Source organism: Mercenaria mercenaria, unplaced genomic scaffold, assembly GCF_021730395.1.
Source record: "Mercenaria mercenaria strain notata unplaced genomic scaffold, MADL_Memer_1 contig_2801, whole genome shotgun sequence".
NCBI classification, from domain to species: Eukaryota; Metazoa; Mollusca; class Bivalvia; order Venerida; family Veneridae; genus Mercenaria; species Mercenaria mercenaria.
Window position 1 is genome coordinate 1 of NW_026460882.1, and position 24080 is coordinate 24080.

A 24080-nucleotide genomic window follows, 5' to 3' on the forward strand; every position below is an offset into this window, starting at 1 on the left:
TTTTAGGACTGTCACTTTTCTATTTGTCCGTAATATGCAAAATTTCACAGTTTTAACATAATGACTTTCGTGAAACAGACATGATTATTCCATACAAAAGATATAATGAGCTTAACAATTACTGGTAAACGAACAACATGTTTACCAACAATCTCTGTCCAATAATTGTTTAAACGTATTGTCCTGTTCTGTCCTAACATTAAATATTTTCAAGAAGTTGTCCCCCTTTAAAAAAGAATTCCACTTGTAAAGAAATAAAATGAACAAGTTTCAAAATGTCTGAAAACGATGTTTAACCAAGTTATTTGAAATTTTAGCACTCGTACATTGTTGCAAATACATCAAAACGAAGATATGAAACATTTCTTTGCAAATGGTGAGATTTTAAAAGCTCTACACTGTCCAGAAGGGTGACCCCTAAATGTAGTCCCTTTTCAGGAATTCAAGAATCCAACAGTAAATTAACAGTTTTTTTTTTTTTTTTTTTTTTTTTTTTAGAATATTGTACTTATTTTGTATGCTGTGCAATTTTCATGTAAAACTGTTGTGATTTGGTGATGTTCAAGTTTTAAAACGTCAAATATCCATCTAATTCTTACAGGGGTTCAAGAGTTACAGAGCGGACACGAAATTGCTAACGGATGGACGGACAGACAGACAGCGGGGGTATAACATAATACGTCCCTTCGGGCGTTAGACCCATTTTGTTCAATTTCAAATGTTTATGTGAAAATGATTTGGATGATTAAGAAATTCATAGATTTTTCGATCTGTTTTCAATGTAATATATGCGACTTGCGAGATAAAAAGAAATGATGAAGATCTCTTCTGTTACATCTGGCGAACTGGAAAAAACACTTAATTACTATTAATAAATGTAGGGTTTTTTTGAATGATGGCATTTTACAATATAAAGTCACATGGGGGTAATTTTGCAACTGCATACTTAATTCAAAAAGAATGTTTTGAATATTTTTTTTTCTGTTTAAAACAATACATGTTTTCTTGTAAAATGTTTTGTAACTCCTGCAATTTTACCCCTTACTAACCGTATCCAATTTTAAAAGTTAACATGCACAAATAAAGGGTGAATCGACTTTAACACTGTTTAATAGGCTGTTGGTATCTGCGAAGCAGGTGAAAGCCAGTATCTTCACAATTTGTGTATGTGTGTGTGTGTGTTTTTTTTTGTTTTTTTTTGCTGTTGTTGTTTTTTTGCCTCCGTGTGTCTCGTGATGAATATACACATACATGATAAGTTTAAAAAAATATTTTACGCATGTTAAGAATGGCCGACAACTTTTTAAATCAAAGCCTATGCCTCAAACCAGAGTTATTTAGAATAACACTGTGTGCCTTTTCGATGCCTTTCACACCGCCTCTGTAGCCTAGTGGTAGAGCGCCCGATTCGAGTTTCTGGCCACATCAAACCAAAGACGTTGGTACTGTAGCTTCCTTGCTTGACGCTCAGCATTATGAGGATAGTAATTGGACTGGTCAGCCCTTTGTCAGTGTTATGTGACTGGGTGGGGTATAATGATACGTGTCTATGGCGTGATATCCAGTGTGGTAGCACTACGAAGTTGGGCATCGTGCTCAATAATCAAGTAGACCCAGTTCTTTATATTTAAGAAGAATGGTTGAAAAAGACGCTACACCATAAACAACATTCAGTGCATAAACGCTTAAGTCTTATTGTAATTTTACATAACATTAAAAATCATGCATTAACTGAAATATCAAACATATCATTTCCGCAAAAATATGCACCGTTGCCGTGTAACGAAATAACTGATAACTGATATTTAAGCAAAATCAGTTAATAGAATTTCTAATAATTATATCTTCTTATGCGGCCGTTTATGGCATTCAAACGTTGCTAAATTATATATGTATGTTATTATTATTGTACGTTATTATTATTGTACGTTTGTTATTGTTATTCAATGTCTTGTCATTCATATTCTAAAAGTCATTATTGTTATTCTATATTTCGTTATTCTTATTGTACCTTTGATACTGTTATTCAATGTCGTGTCATTCATATTTTAAGTCTTACCATTGTTATTCTATATGTCGTTATTCTTATTGTATGTCCGATATTCTTATGGTAAACGTCATTATTGTTATTCTATATTTCATTATTCTTATTGTATCTTTGATATTGTTATTCATGCCGTGTCATTCATATTCTAAGTATTACCATTGTTATTGTATATGTCGTTATTCTTATTGTATGTTCGATATTCTTATGCATAATATTTTGTTTCATTAACTGCATGATATGTTGTTACATTATAATGATTTTTGTCTTTATACTGTTTTTAAGATTCTTCATTCAATTATTCTGTTTTAATACAGTTAAACCATGACGAAAATATGGTGTCCGGAAAACGATAACAACTAAACTTGCAGATTTATGCCAAAAACCCAACTTTCGACCAAAGTCACATCTGGACTAAAAACCTCACGTCCAGCATTACTAAAAATAATACTTATGCATGAAAGTTCCAACAATATGCGCATCCCAACTTCATGTTGACGAAATAAAATAAACTATAAAATATTCAATTAGATTGGATGGAAACTGTAGATTTCGAGTATACAATGTACGATGCAGTGTCATTTGAATTGAAATGGAAACTTGAATTGGAAACTTGAGGAGTCGAGACGTAGTTTTAATATGGCAAAATCCTAGAAATGGGCAATTCGGTCAAAAATATGTTTTTGTGGTGGAAAAAAAAGTTCCAAACAAATTTATCCTTTTTCCAGTACCACCCACCCCCACTTTTTTAACATTTAAGGGTATTACTTCACTCATGCAGTTTATATTCGCCGTTTCGAATTTTACCTGAAAACGAAAGTAGTGTTTATTATGAGGGCTGCGGCCTTAGGATAGCCGACTACAGTTGACTTGCACTTCTTTGTATGATATTCAACATGTACACCTTTTGTAGTTTTTTAAGCCAATGTACGATTACAATAATTGTAGCAAATAGGTCAATGACAGTGATAATGTTGAATGTTTAATAATATGGATCTGAAGTGACTGAATTTTACATGAAACAAGGAACAATTTTTACTGGGTTAACAACCATGAAAATCTTGATATTTATGCGTATGTCCATTTCATGCTGATGATGTGTACCATATTTCATTTAAACGGCCTGAAAAATGCAGGAGTTAAGTAAAACAAATTTAAGTTTGACGGCTGCACGAACTGTTCAAACGCTATATATGCCTCCAGGGTCTTCGACAACAGGAGTTCAAACATATTTCGACAATCTGTTCGATCGCAATCATGCTTTCACTCAATCGACGAGTAGAACTGTAAACAACAGACTTTCTATCAATGCAGCCGATCTTAGCGACAAAGAACGCTAATGACTTTGTGTGATGCAGAGGTATTTAATGTGTGCCCGAAACATGTAAAACAGACAAAGCTCAGTCTTCGACGTTCGCTAACTGCTAAAAGGGGCATATATAAGGTTCGGTGTAAGTTATATTTCACTGGTACTTCCAGTTCAAAGTTTTAAACAACATGGCAGAAAAAAACATAGGAAATATTGACCGATTAAAATCGCTGGAAAAATGTATTAAGATTTTGTTAACACGAAAATTGCCGTAAGCTGACAAAGTTCACGTTATGTAATCGGGTAGAGAATAAGGGTGCTGCGCTTGCAACACTGTCATGCTACAGACACCGATGTAATGGCCCCGCGAAGTGCTACAGTGTCTGCCTTGGGTGTGAACGGCCCTGATTTCGAATCCCGGTCAGAGTCTATAATATTTGCATTCTGTTGCAATAGGTGTTTGACTGTTCCAGATGTTCTTTATTTCAAACGAACAGTATAATGGCAGTTCACAATTTAATGTTAAGCGTGAGACACCTGAATAGGAACTACACGAATACTAATATATGTCTTTGATGTTTCTGCTCTACATGTGCAAGAATTGAATTTTTCACGCGAGGAAGCCATCCAGCCATCCAGCTGGCTTACGGACCAAAGGTCGGTGTTTCTACCCAGATGCCCAACCATGATGGGATAATGCACGGAGGGGCACCTGGGTTCTTCCTTCACCATCACAGCTGGAACGTCGCCATATGACCTATAATCGTGTCAGTGCGACGTTAAACCCAGCCAAACAAACATGTGCAAGAAGGGTTGCCTTACATTTCCTTGATCATTTTTCTTTTTATCATTACTTTACATGATACTCATGGTAAAATATTATAAATATATCTATTTTTAGAAATTTACCCATGACATCTGCATGCATTTCAGAGCTTTTTAACTTTGAAAAAAAAAAATCAGGTACTGTCTCTACATTAAGTTTTAGATTAAATGTCTCTGTTTACTGTTACAATTGGCCAGATACTGTGAAGTTTTCAACAACAAAATGATTTGAATGACTTCATTTAGCTCTTGTTTTCGATTAAACTTTCGTTTCTTACTAAGAAATGTTAAATATTTTGTTTCCTTTATCAGCAAATTATTGTTATCTATAACTTAAGCAGTATGAATTTGTCTATTAAATTTGGCTTTAATTATTTTGTTTATTTTAGTACAAGAGACTTATTAGCCCCCTACCGGCGGAACACCGGAGTGGACAATAGGAATGTCCTTCGTCCGTCTGTCGGTAAACCTGGATCATGCAATTACTCGAAAAGTATTCAAGCTAGGTTCATAAAACTTGGTATGTGTATATAGAGGGCAATCTGTAGATTATGCACGTACATTAATTACGACTGAAGGTCAAAGGTCAAGGTCACTATTAAAGTTCAGATAAAAAATGTTTCCGCTCCATTTCTTTTATACGCATTGATGGATTATTTTAGTGGTATACAAAAACGTTCCCCATGATGAGACAATATGTCAAACACATGACATCTGCTTGTCGGTTGAAGGTCAAGGTCACTGTTTATGGTCAAATAAAAGTTTGTTTCTGCCCCATAACTTTTAATTGCATTGACATGTTTCCCATGATTAGACTATTTGTCGCGCACATGACCCATGGTTGTCGGTCAAAGACCAATGTCACTACTGAAGGCCAAGTAAAATTTGTTTCCGCTCCATAACTTTCATTTACATTGATGCATTATCTTAATACTGCACACAAATGTTCCCCATGGTGAGACAATGTGTCGTGTACATGATATATATGCTTGTAAGTCAAGGTCACTATTGAAATTAAGTAAAAATAGTTTTTGTTTCTTAGCTCCTTAAAGTTTTATACCGGTAGGGGACTTCTGTATTGACACTGCAATACTCTGTCACCTGTTTACATTTGTTATTTCCTGTTATATATGTACATAATGAAATTGAAATTACTATGAATACCTTGAAATTAATTCTGAACATGTGTTGCGATCCAGTTCTTGGCAAAGCGTAAAATATAAAATACTGCTTAAGGAAAAGGTTGAATAAAAAAAAATCGAATAAGAATGTGTATTGGAGAGACGGAAATGTTTCACAGAAAGGGAAAAGGATAATGTAACAAAAGGAAATGAGGTTAGAGGATTAGCGATTATGGATTATTTAGAAGTGGGTAGGTAAATGTAACACAGAACTTTCGGCATAGAACAATAAATTATTTAAAAGTCTGGCGAAGGACAAATCTTTCAAGAAGAGTATGGTATAAAAGAATAAATTATTTAAAAGTTTGGTGAAGGACAAATCGTTCAAGAGGCGGATGTATTTCTATGGATTGATTCTTAATATAGTTTGCAAATAAACCTGTGTGTATTAACAATCTTTCTTAATCTGAGCAACCTACAATGCGAGTATCGAGCAGAAACCAGCTTTGTTTTGTTTTTGTAGTGACTTTCATTTTGCCGTGGTTGTCTCCTGACGGATCCATACACTCGCTTGATTGTGTTTCTTTATGAATCTGTATACAATTAACAGTGACTGATAGTGCTAAGTCTTCAAATAAATGATATACAGCATATACCTTCGACAGAAGTAACTCTTGGTAGGTGTGCGTTTTGTTACGCGTTTTCAACAGTGTATTTCTTGCTAAGTGAGATACATGCGACTTCAATTGGCCAGGCCTGTATAATATAAAATTGCATAAACTTATTATTTTGCCTGATTGCCTATTATACTTCCGAAGGATCTTACAGATTTAATTCTGTATAAATATAGTTGTTAAAGGTCGATGTAAGTCTCCATCTGGAAAAGAATGAAGAACTTAGTTCTGTGGTAGCCCTTGTAGACCTGTGTCATATTTACTTCCTCGGCATCCAGTCTAGAACATGCGAGAACTGCGCATATAGGGGCCTAACGGCTGGCGTGAAGTTCACTGTTGAAATATATTTCTAAACTGATCAAGACTGTGTTAAGCATTAAGTTATATATGTGCGCACATTCTTGAAAGACCAGTCAGAACAGTTCACTGGTCAGTAATAGAAGGTGTACAGGCGTAAGAATTTTCTTCTTTTTTCTGTAACGTGTGTAGCGGTATGTTATTAAGATATGAATTTATACTAACACAACATAGTACTTTTTTTGGTTTTATTGTTATTACAAAGTACTGGTGGGAGTTTTGTTTTCCTTTTCTGATCTTTTTTATGTAACGTGGTTTTATTCATCCTATGATTACCTGGTAAGATTTTTTATAACACAAATTAGAGCTTTATTATGCAATTATAATTAAAGTACTGGTGAAAGTTTTGTTGTTGTCGTTGTTGATGTCGTTTTTCTGTGACGTGTGTAACATGGTTTTATTCATTACGATTTTTTAAAGCAACAACGTATACTATTTGTTTGGCTTTATGTTATTTTACGCAGAGATAGTACAGCTGGACCTGATTTCAAATTTCTACAACATCTTGTTCTGTTAACAAGACTGAATTTTCATATAACTGCTTTATTTATTTATGTTTAGATGATAACGACAGCTCTTAAGGCATCAATCAAATGGCAAGAAGTGAATACCTATTAATGGATCGCGATAATTTTATTTTAACGATACTTGGTGTATTACCCGCTAAGTGGTGTTAATTTCTATATTGTAGTATTCTTAACTCTAAATACGATGCGTTATTCCGTAACACGATGCGTTATTCCGTATCAGATTTGTAGACCAGTGGATAGTGTGTCGGACCTCTATTCTTTTCATGTTAGTATGGTAAAGGTTCGAGCCCTTCTTTTTAAAATGATTTTTATTTATTCTACAGTTTTGCAGCTCTTTTTTTATATCGTCTTTTGTATTCATTTTTTTTTCTTTCATTCGGTTTTATTTATTTGTTTATTTAATTTTATTTTTCATATTATGACATACATGTATACATACATGTATGTTCATTAAAATCACTGTTTGTATGTGAGTAGTCATCCTGCTTTTCTTTATTAATTTTGCAATTTTAATAGATTGAAGGTCTATTCCAAGTGCATGATAAATCATGATACAAATACTTTTACCTGTATTCTTTCAGGTAAAAACTTGTTGGAAAAAAATGGAATCTCGTCCGGTATTCGAACCAGCACCGTAAGCTTACAAATTATACGTGTTAACCACTAGACCACGCTGCTACTTACATCGGTTTTGCGATATAAGATATTCATCATATAATGTGTCAACCTGATTCCCTATTTCATTGTTATGGGTTGATCCGATATTAGTAAATAAAGGCCACAGTTCTCGCGTTTTGTTAATACAGATCAGAATTCTGATCAAACGAGCTAATCAGATTGTCATTATACGACCGACTGTATGACCTCACGGATGGTGGATTTTAACGCTTTTTATAAATATTGTGTTGTTGTTACTGTAAATGTTCTGTTCAAATCAATTATTTTACTGACTAACATACGCAATGGATAGCTTTAACCGACATTCTTTCACAAAATTTCAAGGAAATTATCTGGTTGAAAAACGGCATTACAAAAAACTGTGTCTAATCATTGGTGAAAATAACTGCAAATATTAAAATGGCGAGTAAGCTGATTTTGATAATATTAGTAGTAATTATACGATTATGGAGCTTCTAAACTTTAGAATAATTGGTCTTTCTATATTCACGTAAGGCTCATGAATAACATATACTCGTATTGCTTGTAAAATAACTCGGCACATACAAGTATGGAGTAGAGATAAACAAATCAACTTTTACACAAGTGCACACAAAATTGCGCATTTTTTTCTTTCAGATTTTAAAGTAACTAACCCACAGAATGTGATTTGCAATTTTTAAAATAATTTATTACCGAATGGGAAAAATTTCAAATATTTACATGTAACATAATGGTTGACCAGTTTACAGTTTCCAGAATTAACGGGAACATTCCATTTTTAGCAGTTTTCCTCATGAACAGTTACAATTAACGCTTTATATTCGTAAACATTGATAAATATAGAACGAGACGCGACAGTATTTTAGACGCTATCATCACTGGGCAGCTTACCAAAATTGCGCATGCAGTTTGAGGGTTCAATGTATATAGCCTCGTCTACTGATTAGGGAAATCAGAATTATTTACTTTGCCTTATTTAGGTAAGAACCACTTTCTTACTGAATAATACTACCTCAACAACGGCCCGTTCCATTATTAAAAGTACAAAAACTTCGCTGACCTCAATACCGAACTATTATGGCGTTTAGAAGTGAAAACAAAACAATAACATAAAATTAAGTCAAACCATTAAGTTTACGATTTAGTCATTGATTCCTCGTTGGCCGATCGGTTACACCTTAGGCTTTTAGTCGGGAGTTTGATCCCCATTTTATTTCAGTTTGCATTACATACTTTGTGTTAGTTCATTTTTCTCTGGTTTCTAATTTATTGTTTTGTATCTTATTTTCGTATAAAACTGGTATCTTTAAATCAATCGGTCCTGAAGTTATGGTCGGGCAATGCAGTGTAAGATTGTTATAAAACTAACACGTACAGCTTAAAAAATATCACAGTCGTTAGATCATATTAAAGGTGGAGTGTATTTAAACATAATTACGTGTCAATTGTGACATATATAGTTTTAGTGAACATGTTAGAACTAGATTCTCGTTTTGTTTCATTGAATCGTACTGAAGAAAAGAAATTAAATACAGTTTTAAAGACATAATTTAACGGGTCTGAGAATCGAACTCGCGGCGAAAAAGTATAATACCGTAACCGCTCAGACAACGAGAAATCACTGACTTGCATTGTAAACGTAATGGGTGTACTAATAAACTTTGATAATGTGGCAGTTGAGTCCAATAAGTGCAGGGGTGTTCATAGATAATCCGCCAAAAATCTATTGTAGAGCAAATATTGGATAATAAACAGTGTCGACTGGGTTTAGGTCAACTGCCACATTATCAAAGTTTATTAGTACTGACTTCCTTTTATGTTATTGTTTTGTTTGTTCATATTTCAAAACGTCATAACATTGTAAGATACCGATACGTGTGCGCTCTATTGATAATCATGTTTGGTGTTATTTTACTGTCACGTTATGTTTGTAAGATGCGGAATTCCGTTTTTCTTCATAAAGAAATATATATATACCGGGAAACCCTTATCAGTTGTAGATGAATGTTTTAATCTCAAATTTATTAGGAAACAGAATTTGATGAAAAATACATTGTTAGAATATCGAATATGCAGCATATATAGGTGAATATAGCAAATGTTGGACTTTTTTTGAAAAAATCTGACACCACGATGTGTGGGTTAATTAGTCGCTTTAACATACAGTATAACGCTATTGGTCTGATTATTTGTAAATTTATGAGTGCAATGATGGTATGGATTTTATTTCCGTTCGGTTATAAAACATTTCGACGTCCATATGCAGTATTACTGACGACACCCTGTATTTATTTCACATTCTAGCATAAAACTGTTGTTCTTGTCACTTTTCGGGGGTGTTTTAACAGGAGAGAAAACGTGTGTTAACAGAGAGATTCTCGAGCTCGCGTGCTGTTATAACACCTTTTTATATATGCCCGCGCATTTCATGGAAATTTAATGACGTTGAGTGACATTGTGTTCATTTATCAGTTTTTACGCGTTTTATGCTAGAATAGCGTTAGCGCATGTTTATTCCATGTTATAACATCCGCAGAATCCCTCGGGACACGTTGGTACCCTCGCCCTAACGGGCTCGGGCACCAACCAATCCCTCGATATTCTGCAGATGTTAGAACACGAAAAAACATGCGTTATCCCTACAATAAAATTCTATTTTTGTGCGTTTTTCTTTGGGACTTTTTGCAAATCCACGAATCGAGTATTTTGTTCGTTTATATGGGTTTAAACCAAAATGGGACTTCCTGCAAATCCATGAATCGCGTTCGCTATTCTTGGATTATTTGCAAAAAGTCCCAATGTGGTTTATACCCGATTAAACGCACAATTAACGCGATTCATGGATTTGCAATAAGTCCCGATGTGGTTTATACCCAAATAAACGCACCAAAAAGCGCGATTCAATTCTTACATATTTAATTTTCACAGTAGCTTGCTACAAAAATAAATATTTGCTTTCCACGAGTACCAGAAAATCAAATTATATGTCAGGATATCGATCTTTTCAACATGTAAATAGAACAGTTAAAATGACCCGACCACTTTCAATTGTAATTTCCTGGTTTTAATTCAAAATATCGTTAAACCCAGTGTAAATTCATATAGTCGTGTCGATTTAATTTTGAGCTGCGGAAAGATCCATCCTTGATATCGTTACTCCTATGGTATTATATGAAAACAAACGCCTTTTTCCCTTCCATACAAAATATATATTGAATGTAAATTTTAATGCATAGCCCGCAAATGGATAACTATTGAATCGCTTCATGACATTGATGTTTCGCACGAACCATGCTGATTCGGTGGCACTGCCGGAGTACTCCGTGTCCGATGGTAGCTGTATCTCACAATAATCCAATGAACTCGTTTTGGTTGCGTGCCAAGGTTCTAAACATCGGGATTGATGGGGCGAATATAGGGAGTTGTTCCAAACCCTTTTATCATTTTTGACAAACAAAATGTTCATCATACATCTCTACCCACCGAGAATCTATCATTCAGTCTGTAAATGCTTTGTCTTTTCTTTTTGGAGGTAAGAGCTACAGAGCCTTTAGGAAGCTGCGACACTAAGTTTTATAAAGCTGTAGTCAGGTTTTAGTTATCAAACAGAATGACCCCGTGAAAAGTTCTTCAGACATAATAATCATGTTTATGTTTAAACAGTTTAGAGAAAATCATCTGCCAAATGTCAAACATGAATGTGCTTCAAACGATTATAGAAACTAGTAGCTTTAAACATGCCCCTATCCGTGTTCTAGGAAACTAGTTGTACAATCACATCTTGTAAGTTAATTCCACATAGGAAGAAGTCAATGACTGTATTACATTATCTCATTTCAATTAAACTGTAAACGTTATCAAATTATGAATTCAGAGTTAATTAAAATATACAATGTAGTTTAAGCTTTGTGCCGTGAGTTGGATTACTAACGAATTTATGGCGCCCACAAAAATGTATAACAACACATCATTCCATAATCCACTTGTACAATTTACTGTTCAACTTTTTTCAAATTGATCATTTCATCCCTTTTCAGGTGTAAACATTAACTACTGACCCCGTTGAAAATTGACTCTATTGATCAAAATTGTTGGAATGTTGGCGGGGTCAATTCTCAACGTTGAAAAAAAAAGACCTTTTGGTCAAAATTTAATGTTGAAATGTTGACGGGGTCAACTCTCAACAAAGGACCCATGGGGTATATTTTAAACGGGATCAGTATTTAATGTTACATCTGCCCTTCTTTTGTTCATTGCTCTCAGGTCCTAGAAATTCTGAGTAAAAAGTGGAGTTATTCATGTAATAGTGGTACGAGTTATAACCCTTGTTCCACACGATGTGGGTGATGACGAAGAATAACTATTTAAGTTTGAAGCAAATCCATCAAATAATTACAAAGATAAAAGAGAAAATATATTAAATCTTTAACCAAGATGTGAACGCGGAACGGGCCGAGTGCAATATCACTCTATTTACATCGTATAGCCGAGCTAAAAATGCAGCTGTTTAGAGTAAAAATGATGAATACTGGAATGTAACAATTCATTTGTAATTTCCTAGTTATCATGCAGTAATGGAACAATAAGCCTTAAACATTAATTAGTGACCAATGAACAATTATTCAAACAGCAGCGTTACACGATCTTATGACGAGAACTTCTCCTGGCAGCCGTCTAATAAAGTTTCCATTTAAATGGTTTTGCAATCTTGGAACTATAAGTATATTTGTGTATGGTCAAAACAAAACAGTTCACATCAAAACGAAAACATTGTGTAAAAGCATTCGTATCGTCTACTGGTTCTATTCATAGTCCAAATTTGTTACCATTTAAATCCGACGAAACCAGAAGTAGTCGACTTCTGTCTTTTTCGCAAACATGACTAAGCGGTGAAAAATGCACAGAAGACATGGATTCGGCCACAACGTAAGCGCAGAAACTGGCGGCAAATTTTCCTTTAGATACCCATTTGGCAGTTTACGTTATTTCAGGGGTGTACTTACTATGACAGTTATAAATATCCATAAATTCTTTACAATAGAAAATCTAGCAACACTTAAACTAGGACACAGGAGTGACGAATTATACCCCCACACTACGGCCTTGTCACAGAAGTATGGCAAATTTTAAGTAAAAAAAATGGTGGTTTGTAGCCGAAGTCGAACTTGACGTTACACCCGTGTACCAAAAAATGTTTAATTTTGTCAAGCCTTTCAGGAAACCATGAGCTTGGCAAATTTTAAGTTGGAAAGGGGCCATACTACGTCAAAATTGTTAATTTGTAGCCCATGTCGAACTTGACCTGTATTTTATTATGTTACATCTGTGTACCACGAGTTATTGTCCGGAAACACTGAAAACCAAAGGACCGACCGACAGGCTCACTCCCTATATACATACACCGTAAACTTCGTTTTGAAATATGTAGTCAGAAATGAAACGATCTTTATTTTCAATAAAATCTTAATATATCTTAATTTACATGTTATATTACTGTTCGTGGAAAACCCTCGAATTGATAAAAGACCGTCATAAAACGCAAACGTTGGACCGAAGCATGTATGTGTGACCAATCGGTAGACTCCTTACATCCTGCCGCTTGGATATATTCTGCTTCCCGGCTTCTTGTAGTAGACACGACTACATTTGGGGGTAGGGGAGGCAAAATAACCGAAAACAATATATAGGCTTGGAGGCGTAGCTCCAAGCCAAAAACTCTTTATGTAGTTAAAAGAGTTGTTTCAATTGCTAAACATAGCACTACGGTATTGCCCTGGCACTCATGAATATTCCGTATGTTGTCATAAATTAATTTTCAAACCTAAATAACGATAGAACTATTAAAAAAAATAATCATACGTTTCTTAAAATTAATTAACATATCATCATATCACATGTTCCGATATAGCGGTGATAACAAAGCGTTCATGCTACCAATCTCGGGAATATGGGTTCAAGTCATCTGTCCATATCATTTTTTAAGTTTCATCTGTAAACTAAACTGACGGGAAAATTGTCACACTTTTTATCAATTCTCATCAATTAACTCGTATCAGTACACGAGAGAAACAAATAATAAAATATTGTAAGAATAGTAACACATTTACGGAAGTGTGAAACTGATGTGTTCCACCTATAAATTTTGTTCTCACACTGTTTTAACATGAAAGTAGTAGGTATATACTGTTAACATTTTGTTTTATTGGGCTGTCTTTTAAACTGCCTTTCAAGAGATCTTATTTTTAAAACATTCAAGATTACATGTATTGTCTATTTCAGATGAATGGCAACCCAGAATGCCCTTTTAAAACTGTTGGGAAGTGAGGAATCAACTAAAACAGGGGGGAATTGCATAATAATCGTACACTCAAGAAAAACAGTACAGTTTCATATTTAGAAACATTTTGAACAAGAGCTCGTCGAACACGAAATGCCCCCCTTGATGCATTTAGTAATTGCACAAGGAACAGAAATTATATGCCCACTGTAAACGAAAGTTCTACCATTCTGGTTTAATCTCACCTTGACCTTCAACCTAACAAGAAATTACAATGTGATCTTGGTGCCATCCACTGAGCCATTTTTGAATGTTCCAAATTTCAAGACTAGCTCAAGGTCAAAATCAAGGTCAAATTTCATTTCGGTACAAAATAATGTGTATGCGGTCCAAATTTGAAAGCTGTGGCTTGAGAAATGTGAAAGTAGGTCACTAGATCAATATCAAGGTAAAAGTTCATTTCGGTAGACAGAAATATGCATGTGCTTCAAATTTGGAGGCTGTAGCTTAAGAAATGTGAAAGTAGGTACATGTAGTGGGTAAAAATCAATGTCAAATTTCAATTCAGAACACAAAAATATGCATGCGGTCCAAATCTGAAGTCTGTACAATCAGAAATGTAAAGGTAGGTCACTAGGTCAATCTCAAGATCAAAGTTCATTTCTGTACACAAAATTATGCATGTGGTCCAAATTTGAAGCCTGTACCTTCAAAAATGTGAGAGTAGGTCACTAGGTCAATGTCAAGGTCAAAGTTTATTTTGGTACACAAACCTATGCATGTGGTTCAAATCTGAAGGCTACAGAAACGTGAAAGTAGGTCACTAGGTCAAGAACAAGGTCAACTCATGTCAAGGTTCATCTAGCCACTCAAAACTATACATGTGGTAGTCTATATAAACCATGTGATCCCCGGGGCGGGGCCATATTTGACCATAGGGGGATAATTTGAACAAATTTGGTAGAGAACCACCAGATGATGCTACAATCCAATTACCAAAGCCCTAGGCTTTCTGGTTTTGGACAAGAAGATTTTCAAAGAGATTTTTCAAGTAATTACAGAGATAAGGAGAAAAAAGAAAGTGCATAAAAACTTTAACCAAGGTGGGATGCGGAAAGACGCCGACACCGTGGTGAGTAGGATAGCTCTCCATATACTTCGTCGAGCTAAAAAAATGGCCAGTTAAAAATTGAGAGTAACAAAGTGACTATGTTTAAATGTTCTGCCAAATTCACAGCATAACTACATGTAAGGCATGTCTATCTCCCTTAAGGTTTTAAGACTCGCGTACTTAATAACAAGTAAAACTACAAACAAAATATTCCTTAAAGTCATAGTATATTGCAATCACACTGACATTTTTTTAGTGTGTAACAAGAGTTTGCACTATGCTCTCCATCAGCTATTACCACTTGGTTCAGTGCAACTCTGAACCGTTTGGCCATAGAATGCAGGGTTGGACCGAGTACTTCAGTACTCGAGCTTGTATTAGGAGTACAAGTACCATTTTCCCCAGTACTTGCCAGCACTCAGTAATCATGAAAAATATTGGTACTCGGTTCTCTACGAGTACTAGGTAGGTACTTTTCTAAACTACTTGGTACTTATTAAGAGTATTTTGTTCAGCAGTCATGAATATTTTTAGTTGAAAAGTACTAGAATTTGACATACATTGCATTTCAAAAAGTTACCTTTTTGTAAAATATTCCATTCTTTGTCAATGTTACTATTTTCCATCAATAAAATAACATCATTTTTACTATATCGTATATGATATATAATAGGGTTATTACTACCCATTAAGAAGACGCTTCCCGTTTGTCAGGTTGCAGTCGTTTACTTGCGGATCACTTCCAACACCTGTTTGTCTTCCCTGACCTCCATACATGTCTTTAGTGCTCACTGCTTACCCGACATGTCATGAACATTTTAGTGTGGGTGGATAAGCATGTTGAAAACATTCGGTTAGGCCTAAATCAAAATTCTGTTTGCTACTTAATTAGTTTTTATCTGTTCATTAAAATATTTTTGTCTCGTATCATCCTGTCGAATTTGTAGTCTTGCTATTGCTTTAAAATTCACAGTGCCCTTATTCGGCAAAAGTTTACGTGACTTCTGTTGTTTTTTTTTTTGTTGTTGTTTTTTTTTCAATATAATTTCCTGAATAATCGTGCAATCGGTTTATTTCACTGTGTCTAAACTAAAGTAATAGTTGACTAAGTCTGTGTATCCGAGTTGAACATGCGCACTCGTGTAGCATAATCGTTCATATGTCATGATAAAGAACACTCGTCTGTTGAAAGAATGTAATGAAATTACATCCTTTTTTTATCATTATTGTGATTTTATTTCATTAAATCCAGAAACAGAAAGAAAAACTAAATTTGATATCATGTAAATAATCATAAATGTACTTCATTTTACGTTATTTTGAAAAGACGAGGACAGTTGTCATGTTTGAAAATATATAGCAGCGAAATGGAGAAAAAAATAACACTGTCGGATATATCGCCGATTTTAAGCTGTGAAAATTTCTTAAGTCCGTTGAAAAAAGTGGGGTGGCGTATTCTACCATAAACTAGGAAAAAATAATACGCTTTTATTAAATATATTTCGTCACCTTAGCGCAAAAAGTGAGCAAGTCCTTCTTTAAGTAAATGCAGTTTTCCACTTTTTGCACCGAGGTGACGATTTTTCATTTGTTACGACATTCAGTGTCTGGTTCATGCAAGTGTCACATACGTAGCGAAACATGCTTTATGAGGACTATGTTGGTTCATGATTTTGCATCATTATATTAAACCAAAACTAAACATATGCATCTTTCTTTTTTTTATTGATTAATCATTGTTAAGGATCTTTAAAATCAAACTCCTTTTTTTTTTACAAGTAAAGTCGGTTAGAAAAATGCAGCATAATCTTCCAGCCGACAGTCCATGTATATCGCGTATATTTTCGATATTATGTAATGTATTACGGCGTTCAAATCCCTGATTACTGCAAGTCCTGTCCTTCAAAAATATGTGCTTTATTGTTAAAAAATCCCCAACTATAATTTTTGCAGGTAACATGTTTTCTTTGCGTGGGCGTTACGCGCAAATAGGGGTTGTTTTTTTTATTGTTGGATTTAACGTCGCAACGACACAATTATAGGTCATATGGCGACTTTCCAGCTTTGATGGTGAAGGAAGACCCCAGGTGCCCAACCGTGCATTATTTCATCACGAGCGGGCACCACCGACCCTCCGTAAGCCAACTGGATGACTTCCTCACATGACGAATTCAACGCCCCGAGTTTGAACTGTTGTGTACTGGGAATTGTATCTATGTTGAATCGTCCCGTCGCCAAAGCATGTTTGCATCTCGAAGTGCTAGTCGCTTAACCCACAGGCACCAGTATCGGACCTGGGACAAAAATATGGCCGTGTTTACATCCTAAATGAGTTCAAAATGAAAAACAGGTAGTGAAATATGAGCCCCCTTCGAAAGATACATATGTCTACTAAAGGCTAGAAACTTGGGGTCGGTCTCATTTTGTAGCTCAATGTACACGTGAAATAGTGATAGGCAGTTTGTTCAATTGTCTAGAGAATTTATTTGATAACGGCCCGGGAAGTGAACCCATTGCTCGCAGGCTCGATTTTCGAGATTCTGGCCTTCAGTAGACATGTTTTTTTAAGGGGGCTCATATTTCACTACATATTTTTTCATTTTGATGAACACAAACATATTTTTGTCCCAGGTCAGATACTGGTGCCTGTGGCTTAACCTGTCATTAAAGACATATCTGTGGGTTTTTTTTATATAGGCAAAGGGATATTTTAACTAGCGGAGATAATTTTCTTAAACTTTGCATGATCATAGAGGATCATATTAGAAACAACTTTATGCAAAAAGGTTGGGGGTCCCGGTGCTTCTTTTTGAGTTATCTGCCCCTGAATGCGGGAATATTTTCTTTGCTCTTTTATGTCTTTTTCAAGGGCATATAACTCACGGTAGTGGTTAGTTACACTTTATTTGCTTTCCAATTAGTGTTTGTTACTTTATTTCCTGCAACTACAAAATTGCAGAAATTCTATGAGACGGGTTTTATTCTGTAGTCCGGTGGTTCTACCAAGGTGCCCGCTCGTGATGAAATGATGCACGGAGAGGCACCTGGGGTCTTCCTCCACCATTAAAGCTGGAAAGTCGCCATATGACCTATCATGTGTCGGTGCGACGTTAAATCAAAAAAAAAAATTTATAGTCGCTTACGCAAACAAATAGAAAATTTCTTCAAATCATGCCCCCCTTTTTTAAAGAAAAATGCAATATGTTTACTCATTGAAACACAGCAAAAATCCTGTTTGATAGAATGGTTAAAAACTTTGCATGACTGGAAATGTTATAACAAAAAATAATGTGAAATGAAACAAGCAAATTCGATGGATTGGTGCCCCCCCTCCCCCCACCCCACGAAAGGGTTTGTGGTGAGGAATGGCAAAAAAATATAACCGGCAAAAAGTTAAGGATGTTACTAAGAAGAAAATAATTTCATTAGTCAAAATCAATTTTCTTTTTTGGTTGGGGGAGGGGGTTCAGCGGGGGTGACCGGGTGAGGGTACAAAACATCACAAGTTGATTATAAATATTGATGGGAAATCATATATGAAAAACAAGAGCACCGCCTTGCGGGTGCTGACGCTCATCTGATTCTTTTTGTGTAATAGAAATATTGTCCTACCCATGATTTTCTAAGTCTAAAAAGGGCCATCATTCTTGCAAAAAGCAGGATAGAGTTATGTTTCTTGATGTACAGTGTCCACTAAAGATGGTGAAAAACTGTTGCAAATTTTAAAGCAATAGCTTTGATAGTTTATGAGAAAAGTTGACTTAAACATAATACTCAACCAAGAAAATGATTTTCTAAGTCCAAAAGGGGCAATAATTATTGCAAAAAGCAGGATGGAGTTATGTTGCTTGCTGTACAGGGTCAGCTTATGATGGTGAACAAGTGTTGCAAGTTTCAAAGCAATAGCTTTGATAGTTTAAGAGAAAAAGCTGACCTAAACATAAAACTTAACCAAGAAATCTGATATTTTCTAAGTCCAAAAGGGGCCATAAATCTTGCAAAAAGCAGGATGGAGTTATGTTTCTTGCTGTACAGGGTCAACTTATGATGGTGAACAAGTGTTGCAAGTTTTAAAGCAATAGCTTTGATAGTTTAGGATAACAAGAGCCGTCCGTAAGACAGCCAAGCTCGACTATTCGAAATATTGTCACAGAAGCAGGAAATTATTACCCAAAATGTTAAATATCAAAAGAGTTTTAAGTTCGAAAGGGGACATAATTTGACCAAAATACATATCAGAGTTATGGGACTTGATGTTATCAACTAGTTTTATAAACTTAAACATGTTAAGAGTTATGGAACTTGACCCAGTGAGGTTGGTAATTGACCTAGAAAAAGAATAAATAAGTTTCAAAGCTATACGCCTTTTGGTAATAGCTGTATGTACTTGCACGCAAAACTTTAACCAGGATTTTCTAAGTCCAAAAGGGGGCATAATTTGCCCAAAATACATGTCAGAGTTATGGGACCTGACCCAGTGAGGTAGGTAATTGATCTAGAAAAAGAAAAAATAAGTTTCAAATCTATATGCCTTTTAGTAATAGCTGTATGTACTTGCACCCAAAACTTTAACCAGAATTTTCTAAGTCCAAAAGGGGGCATAATTTGGCAAAAATACATGTCAGAGTTATGGGACTTGACCCAGTGAGGTAGGTAATTGATCTAGAAAAAAAAAAATAAGTTTCAAATCTATATGCCTTTTAGTAATAGCTGTATGTACTTGCATGCAAAACTTTAACCAGAATTTTATAAGTCCAAAAGGGGGCATAATTTGGCCAAAATGAAGGTCAGAGTTATGGGACTTGGTGCTATCAACTAGTTTTATAACCACAAAGATACACGTGAAGTTTCAATTTAATATCTGTAGTAGTTTTGGAGATAGTTACTTGCATGTAAAACTTTAACCAGGATTTTCTAAGTCCAAAAGGGGGCATAATTTGCCCAAAATACATGTCAGAGTTATGGGACTTGACCCAGTGAGGTAGGTAATTGATCTCGAAAAAGAAAAAATAAGTTTCAAATCTATATGCCTTTTAGTAATAGCTGTATGTACTTGCACGCAAAACTTTAACCAGAATTTTCTAAGTCCAAAAGGGGGCATAATTTGGCCAAAATGAAGGTCAGAGTTATGGGACTTGGTGCTATCAACTAGTTTTATAACCCCGAAGACACATGTGAAGTTTCAATTCAATATCTGCATTAGTTTTGGAGACAGTAACTTGCATGTAAAACTTTAACCAGAATTTTCTAAGTCCAAAAGGGGGCATAATTTGCTCAAAATACATGTTAGAGTTATGGAACTTGACCCAGTGAGGTTGGTAATTGACCTAGAACAAGAATAAATAAGTTTCAAAGCTATATGCCTTTAAATGATAGCTGTATGTACTTGCATGCAAAAACTTAACCAAGGTGTGACGCCGACGCCGACGCCAGGGTGAGTAGAATAGCTAGACTATTCTTCGAATAGTCGAGCTAAAAACTGACCTAAACATAAAACTTAACCAAGAAAACTGATTTTCTAAGTCCAAAAGGGGCAATAAATCTTGCAAAAAGCTTTGATAGTTTAGGATAAAAGCTGACCTAAACATAATACTTAACCAAGAAAACTGATTTTCTAAGTCCAAAAGGGGCAATAAATCTTGCAAAAAGCAAGATGGAGTTATGTTTCTTGAGGTACAGGGTCTGCTAATGATGGTGAACAAGTATTCCAAGTTTCAAAGCAATACCTTTGATAGTTTAGGAGAAAAGCTGACCTAAACATAAAACTTAACCAGGCAACGCCGACGCCGACAACCGCTCAAGTGATGACAATAACTCATAATTTTTTTTTCTCAAAAAATCAGATGAGCTAAAAAAATGGGGGGATGCACGATCGGGGTGGTGGGCATGACTGGGTGGAGGAGTGAGGTGGGGGAACAGTACAACTTTGCATGTTGATAAATATTCTAATTCATGGAAGGTTTGGAAACAAATATAAAAAGGAATGATTTTTTTGAGGGGGGGGGGGGATGTGACCAAGGCAAGGTGGTGACCAGGTGTGGGTACACAACTTCACATGTTTATAATAAATGTTCATGGAAAAGAATAAAAGAAGTTTAATGAAGTTCTACCAATTTACCAGCTTGTTACTGAGAAATTGCTGTAGACGTCGATTTTTCATTAAATCAAGGGCAATAACTCTAAGGGAAATTGACCAATCCAAAAAAGACTTGACTGGCATCATCGCAGTAAGTTGGTTCATGTTTAGTTCAAGTTTCATGAAATTCTACCTGCTAGTTACTGAGAAATGGCTGCGGACGGACAACGCCATTTCAATCTCCTTCTCCCGATTTAATCGACGGGGGATAATGAGGTATCCGTATGCTAGATTTTGAGTAATCTGCCCTTGAAAAATGACCTAAAAGAGCAAAAATCTCGCATTCAGGTGCAAATAACTCAAAAAGTAGCACCGGGACCCATTTTTTTTGCATAAATTTGTTTCTAATATGATGCTCTATGATCATGCAAAGTTTAAGAAAATTCTCTCCTCTAGTTAAATTTTCCGTCTTTGCCTATATAAAAACCAACAAATGCGTCTTTAATTCCCTTGTGAGCTTTTTTAAAACTAATGGTGGGTAATAGATTGCAGAGATAATTTACTGTTATATCCGTTATTTCGCATTCAAAATACTTGTGACAAGATCAGCGTGAAAAGAAAACTGTTTTCAAAAATTTGATTTATACTTTGATCAAAACAAGAGTAAGAATATTTTTTGACTTGCGGAATACTTCTGTCTTATTATTCATAAACATCGTCAATGTTAGAAATTGTGTCCAAAATATATAGCAAAGTGGCAACTGTCGCGTCATACCCATTTAATAAAAATATTTTGAAGACATGCAACATCCTTTTCCTTAGTGTTATGGCACTGCTTCAAATATAAGGGAGGAATCGTCAGTCTTTTCGGCATCATGACATATATGTATTTTTTTTTAAGTTAAGATGTCCTTGACAGAAAATATTGTATTTTGTTGAAACAGTGCTATATATACCATCAACAATAACCCAATTCCGGTTGACATTTATTATTAAGATCGACAAATTTTCTGAATGTCTCGTATAACAAGAGCTGGTTTATACGTATTTTAGCGGGAAAGTTGCAGGTGCCTTCCATGACGTACCTTCGGTAGACTGCATATACAATTTGACGTTACACTGTAGTGTAAATAGAAATGTTGAATTGTCTTTTATACTGAACTTGAAAAAAGTTACATACATGTAAATTAAAAAACACAATTAATTTTTGATTGGCCTATACGCTTGTCATTGTAAGAGTAAATGGAGCGGAATTTATATAAGTTTTAAGTAGCTTGTTTTCAATCCATTCGATTAATATTTTCTTTGTTTGTTTGTACTACTCTGATTGATATTTGTTTTTTTTTTTTATCAAACTTTGTTAATTCAAATGTACTACTCGTGTTTGTAAATATAATTGTGAAAATAAATACAGTTAAAACCAAAAGTAAATGACAGCTGGTGGCTCAGTGACGTATATGTTGCGGCGATATCAAACTATCGTGCTTTTTTTTGTGTTTGAAAGCGAGAGCAAAGAGTCAAACAGGAAAGATGTTCTTAACGGGTAGTATTATAGCAGCTCGATCTGGGATGCTTTATTTGGCTCGAGTGGATTTTGTCAGATCCTTACGAGACGAAAGCACCGAGTGTGCTCCGACTTTGCAAAACCCACGATACCCGGATCAAGCTCCTGTATTGACCTTTTTGTTACATACATCCGGCTTTTTGTTTGCTGTTTTGTTATCAAACGAACTCTTCAATGTTTATCGCTGTTAAAATATGACAGAGTGGTTTTTATGCGCGCTATTTATAAAACAGTGTCAGGTCATGCGTATCAAATGAAAATTGTCCGGCAACATAAAATACCAAAAATACAATGCGGATTTTTTCTGCCTGTTCATTTTTACTTGTGAAATACAAGCATTCTTTCACAGTTTAAAAAAAGTGTGAATAAACAACAATCATGTGACTGTCATCATCACATGTACAGCTTAACAGATGTTGAGACTGAACACCTGTCAAAACAACAATCACACTTAAATCACGGGTTCAGGGCAATTAAAGTTACCTTGTCATATTATAGATTTTGGAAAATATTAAAATTATCCGTGTAATAACATTATAACATATCAGATGATATCCTTAGTTATGAAGGAATTACAAGTTTGAAATTCTTTGGGATTGCCAAGGAATTACCCATCTGATCCAACATGTTGTCTGTTAGGAAACATCGGGATCTTAGTGCAATGTACAATTGCAATTTTTTTTTGAAAACTCTCAAAGATTCAGTAAAAACTGTTTAAGCCGGTATCGAGAACAGGAAACGAGTAAAGAACAAAAAAAGCCCTTCTCAATTTGACCAGGTAGACAAAATCCCCCTTTCGATTTTGTTACACAGTAACTTATGAATTTAAACAAAAATCAACAGAATCATAAAGTTACAATATTAAAGAAACAAATGAAGTGAACATTTTGACATAATAGAAGTAAACTTTCTTTGTGGTGTGCTGATAAGAAATTATAAGAAGAAACTGAGCAACTATAGTATCATTTACGACCAAAATGTGAAGAACATACTGAGCAACGTAGAAATATATCCTTGTGACCATTTTTATTAGTTAGAAATTCACTAGTAAATTTTAATCTTTACTGCGGTACTCATAAAGTGAGATATACACAATACTCAATTGCACGGACCGACGGTCATCCGGACAGACAGACGTACGGACAAGGGTAAATCTTAGTGCCCCTACTAACATTTTTATTTGGTGGGCCAACAAACTGACCCCTTTAAAATGACAAGAAGGCCATTATGGCCCTATAGGCTATATCGCTCACATGAACATAGTTGCTTGCTTGAACAGTTAGAAGTTTCTAGTAAATAAATACAGGCAGGTACTATGTATGTGCGTGTTGAGGTGGTGTGGGGTGTGTTGAGGAAGCCGGGACAGAGGTGGGGTAAGAAACTGGTATGACAATATCAAACATGAAGATTTTTTAAAGTTTCAACAACATAAATAAGGGGTAAAGTGACCACACCTCCTAGTGGCAGTGCTTTTTAATGAAACAAAATAATTTCTACAATCTTCGTAAAGGGTCATCCAAGAAACATTTGAG